Raw genomic sequence first — 5,604 nt, forward strand, 5'->3', positions numbered from 1 at the left:
TCATGTTCCACATGATTAGGGAAGCAGGGGTCTTCAATGGACTCCCTGCAGAAGATCCTTACACACACCTCACAACATTCCAAGATATTTGTGATAATTTTAAAGCTGAGGGTGTAACAGAGGAAAGTATGAGAATGAGGTTGTTCCCTCACTCCTTGGGCTTAAAAGCTAAAACATGGATGAAAACTCTCACCCCTGGATCAATCCACACATGGGAAGAACTCTCTAACATATTCATAGAGAGGTTTCTCCCAATGTCTCGACAAGCTGATGTTAGAGCTGAAATCTCTAACTTCAGAATGTTTTATGGAGAAAATCTCTATGAAGCATGGGATAGATACAAGGACATCATAAGAAAATGTCCAAACCATGGGGTAGAGAGTTGGAGAGTGTTACAATCTTTCTATAAGGGACTTGACCATACTTCTCAATCTCACTTAGATTTTACTGCAGGAGGATATTTCTTTACAGGAACACTTGAATCAAGGTACGAAATCATAGAAGGGACTGCTGAAAGATGTCTCCAATGGCCAATAGACAGAGTGAGCCCAGTGAGGAAACCAGGCATGCTAGAACTGGATAACCAAACAACCATGGAAGCTCAGCTGGCATCACTCATGAATGAAGTGAAGAACCTGAGAGCTGACCAAGCAGCACCAAGGATGGAAGTCTTACAACTCACAGCATCTGAAATAGAACCATGCTCAGCCTGTGGTGACCTTCATAACTCAACAGACTGCCCATCCACTGCATTGGTGCGTTATGCAGAAAATTTTGGCAATAGGAACTTCACCAGCGACAATCAACAAGCAGGACGAAATACACATTCAAGCCCTGGAGGAACTATCATTAAGGATCAGAACCACAACACCCAATGGAGGCCACCCATTAACCAGAGACCATTCAACAACAATCAACAGCAGTATCAGCAAGGTAGCAGCAGTGAAACGTTTGAACAAAGAAGAAACAACTACGTTCCGTTCCACCGAGATGACCAACGCATCAACACCCTGGAAAATTATGTCAAGGAATATGTCACCAGGAATGATGCAGTGGTCAGGAACATTGAGTCCCATCTGGGGCAGATTGCTGCCAACCTTCAAACCAGAACACCAGGATCACTACCAGGGGACATTGATCCCCTCAACCATTTCTGAAACCCCTTGAGAGGTAAGTACCATGTCTAGCTAAAGACATTAAACTAAGCGCTGACTGGGAGGCAACCCAGTAGATACATTTGCTCTCTGACAAAGAGCAAAGTTTTGGGGTGGTTATCCATAACCACATAGCTCCCAAAAAGGAGGGAACGTCTGATGTTCCTCTCCAAAAAGTCCAAATAAAGTACGTTCCGTTCCAGGAACGTAGTTTTGGGGTGGTCCTTGACCACACAATCCCAATATATTATATATATATATAATTATATGTTTTGTTACATGTTCATTTAGATTTATTAAATAATAGGAGATAGGTTAGTACGTTCCCTGTTCCTTATTTAGTAGTCACTGTTGCATGTTAACTTGTTATTTATGTCAGATTAATTATTTATTTATTAGTTAGAAAAAGACAAAGGGAACGTTCCCTGGGTTAGGTGGCAAGAGTGACTGGGACACCTGTCCCTGCTGAGTCACTTAAAAAGATACGCAGCCATATCTAATTTGCATTCATTGCAAATCTTGGAAACGTGCTCAGCAAAAGAAACCGTCTCCTAAACCATTAAGACAACTGCACCCTTTCCTTTTTCCTCTCTCTCACGTCCTAACCTAAACTGTTCCATCTTCTCACACTCATCCCATCAGTAACTGGTCACCTACTGCTGACCACTCGTTCTGTAACGTTCTCATTCCACTACATCTTCAACCTTCTCTCCTTAACCTCCACGTCCCAGAAACTTTTCGTTTACTCCTCCATTGTCTATTTAAACTCAGTCACTGCTTCCTTTGAGTTTTACTATTTTCATTCAACTCAGAACCTTTTCTTCCTCTGCATTATGCCCTAACCTCCATTCTGCTAAAAATGACTAAGCTTTCGATCAAGGTGACTCCTGTGGCCAACCGTGGCGAAGAACCAGAACTCACTGAGCCCATCATTCATCTATACCCAGAGAGGAACATCTCCTTGCAGCAGGAAAATTGGTTCTGCTCTCATTTGTGAAGCAGTCCTTAATCAAGCTTCAGTGGCGGCGTTTTTCCACTGATGACCGTAAAGTGAATGTCTCTCTAGTGGGAGAATTCCTATACCAAACAAGGAGGTTGCCCGAAGATGTTAGTATATAGGTGTCCAAGAGACAATCTGTTTTATCAAATGAACACCTTTTTCGAAGTGGTATTTCATGATTTATAAATTTGAGCAAACTTTATCTTTATCATATTTATGTCTCGCCAATATTTTATTGTTAATATGTGAATAAAGATAAAGCCCCTATGAATAGAACAGGTGTTCACTCGGGGATCTATGATAGGGATCATGATCATGAGGACTCGAGGACACTGTATGTCTATTATCTAAAATATGTTCCTGGTCTTGAATCACCAAGAAAGGGTATTGGTGATCTCAATAAGACTAGTACGATGTCATTTACTTGTATAAAGATACGAGGTAGGAACCTCATGGAATGCAGGCATGGTGATGCTTTAGGTGATGTCGTGGGTGGATCTGTTAGAGAACAGATAGCACTGAACTGACCCACCGAGAGACTCCACAAGGATTTATTATAGAGAGTATCATTGGATTTGTAAAGTCTCTCATCGTTTGGTAGTGCAGATCGTCCTAGACTTAAGGATGTCATCGAATACTATGTCCTAGAGTTATACTTTGATTGTACAACTTTATCCGCCTGAAAAATGGGGAGAACAGTGTACTCTTGGGTATGACTCGAATACATGAGTATAGATGAACATGCCGAAAGGACTTCACAATCCCCTATAAGGGGTTAGTCGTTCACAAGACCGGTAGGGCTTGGATGACTTCTAGTTGACTCGGGAATCTATGCATAGTAAGAGATCATGAAAAGTCATGATCTATCTTAGAGTCAATGGAAGAAGATTTCTAGTTCCTGTGAAATATTATATTTAGTCAATAAAGAGAGATGATACACTATCCTTGCTATCGACTAAATGTGAATGACCTTGTGAGGGATGATGCCGGCACGGTATCCAAATTAGAAAGGTAGATCACTTGATCAACTCAATTAGTTCTGGGGCTGCAGAGCATTGCTAGTGTCTTATGTGGTCATTAGATAAATTGGGCCTGTTAAAAGAGTTTAATTGGTTCAAGTTTATTTATGTCAGTGACTAATTGAGCCTAATGGGTCACACACTAAGGTTATTCTTGATTGCTTACATTTAGCAAGTTTAGACCAATAAGTGTTATTGGGTTTTTCAAGACTATAGGTGTAATTGGGTTGGAGTTGAACTCCAAGTCCAATATCATCATGCGCCTTTGGACTATTAGTGAAAGATTAATTTTTCTATTAATAAGCCCAAATGTGTTAGTAGGCCCAATACGGTATTGGGCCATGAATCCTAGCAAGTCAAATAGTTGACTTGGCCAAAATAAGTTTTTGGCGCAATTCGAAATTTGAATTTGAATTTTGAATTTTCAAATTTCGAATTTGAATTCAAATTTAAATTGCGGGCTAGGATAAAATCGAATTTAATTTTATTTAAATTCAAGAGGTTAGGTAATTAAGGATAGTTTTGAATTATCCTTATATGTATCTAATATGATTAGATAGAGATTTATTATTTCTATTTTATTTGAATTATGAATTTAAATAAAATTATATTTAATGTAACGTCTGTCTCTTAATGCTGATTAAGGGATTTGATGAGGAAAAGTTAATGTAACGTCCATCTCTTAATGCTGATTAAGGGATTTGATGAGGAAAAGTTAATGTAACGTCCATCTCTTAATGCTGATTAAGGGATTTGATGAGGAAACGTTAATGTAACGTCCATCTCTTAATGCCGATTAAGGGATTTGCTGAACCACGTTAAAGTAACGTCTTTTTCTTCAGATCAAGATATACAGCGCCTCTCTGGACTAAAATCCTAATTTTTGGCCGCCCCTCTTTCTCTTCATCTCTCTTCCTCCATTATTGGTCCTCTCAACTAACCTCAAGACAACATTACAGTCTTGAGAAAAATAAACAAAAACACTTGAAAGCCTCCACCTTGCCGCAGCCTAGCGAGCTTCCAAGGAAAGGGAGGGTTCAGGGAGAAAGCGTTCCTCAGAAGCAACCAAGAGGTAACCGTGTGGATTACTGTTAGAGGGAGTCATCCACTTTGACACCTTCAAGTGAAAAAGGTATGAATTTTAAACCCTACATGTTTAACGGGCAGATCCTAAAACATGAGGCGCATAGATTGTCTATGCTTCCGCATCAAAGACCAATTTTTTTTTTTTTACCCTCATGTAGGCGCATCAAGGTGTGACCTTTGTGCAACCAATTTTGACTTTCAGAAGATGCCCCTGATGTGGTCACAGTGAGGGGAAAACAAGTATCATTTTCCCCCACTGATGTCCAGGAAGTGCTCTACCTCCCCACTGTCACCAATTGTCCGTACCAGAAGTACTTGGACAGTAAGGAGGTATTCTACTTCAAAAAGGACCTGAAACAAACAGTAGCCCTCGACAAACCCAACTACTACAAAGGGTCCCTCTTCAAAGGGAGCATGATGGACATAGCCATGTTTTGGGCACTGTTTGCAAATTCCAACATCACTCCTACCACTCATGAAGCCTCTGCTAGTTGGGGGCTGCAAGTCCAAATCTACTGCATCATTAAGCACATTCCTTTTGATGCAGTAACCCTCATATATAACAGCCTGAAGAAGGACACGAGGAAGACCACAGCCTGCCTCCCCTGCCTCATCACCAAGCTCTGTCTGAAAGCTGGTGTAGAAGAACACCCAGATGACATCAAACAGGTGGCATCTATCCTTGATGCTAAGACCTGGAACGGTCTTAAAAGCACCTACATTACCACCGATCAACATATCCCTGCCAATCTCCAACGCTTCCCCACCGGTGCCTCTCAGAAGATGACCACCAAGTCCACTCCTTCAAAATCCTCCTCTTCTTCACACATTCCGGGAAGGAGAACAGTCGCTCCTCCCACCAAGGTGAAGAAGGAAGCCCCTGTTGCTACTGATGGCAAACAGGGCAAGAAGAAATCTCCTGCCAAACCTCCCCCAAGAAAGGGGGAACGTTCGAGTCAGAGGCTAAAGAGGGTCCTCAGCAGCAACAGGCCAAAGGGAGCATCCTCTGCAAAACCTATCATCCTCTCTAACAAGGAGGAGGAGAGTGAAGACAATGAGCCTTTGGCAAAAAGGATGAAGGCTGGCAGAATGTCAACAACCAAACCAGCTGCCAAGGAAACATCCCCAAGAAGCTCAGACTCTACATTTTCTGACATTCCATCCCCACCACCTGTTCACTCTCCACTAAGACAAATCACCCCACAACCCTCTCCTAGGCAGCAACAAGGAGAGGGAAGAACAAAAAAAGAAGCAACTTCTGCTGCAGAGACATCAGTGGCTGAGCAAGAGGCTCAGCCACAGAAGAAAAATGACAAAGGAAACAGGATTCTCATAGAACCCCCTA

At 41.7% G+C, this 5,604-nt stretch overlaps 1 non-coding gene across 1 annotated transcript; it reads right to left on the reverse strand.

The window, feature by feature from the left end:
• Positions 1 to 269: 269 nt before the first annotated feature.
• On the reverse strand, positions 270 to 376 carry LOC133306570 (small nucleolar RNA R71). Its single transcript, XR_009750918.1, has one exon. It is a non-coding gene; the product is annotated as a small nucleolar RNA R71 (small nucleolar RNA).
• Positions 377 to 5,604: the final 5,228 nt, after the last annotated feature.

Source organism: Gastrolobium bilobum, unplaced genomic scaffold, assembly GCF_033153095.1.
Source record: "Gastrolobium bilobum isolate Gb01-03AN ecotype WA unplaced genomic scaffold, APGP_CSIRO_Gbil_v1 utg2226, whole genome shotgun sequence".
In the NCBI taxonomy this organism is placed as follows: domain Eukaryota; kingdom Viridiplantae; phylum Streptophyta; class Magnoliopsida; order Fabales; family Fabaceae; genus Gastrolobium; species Gastrolobium bilobum.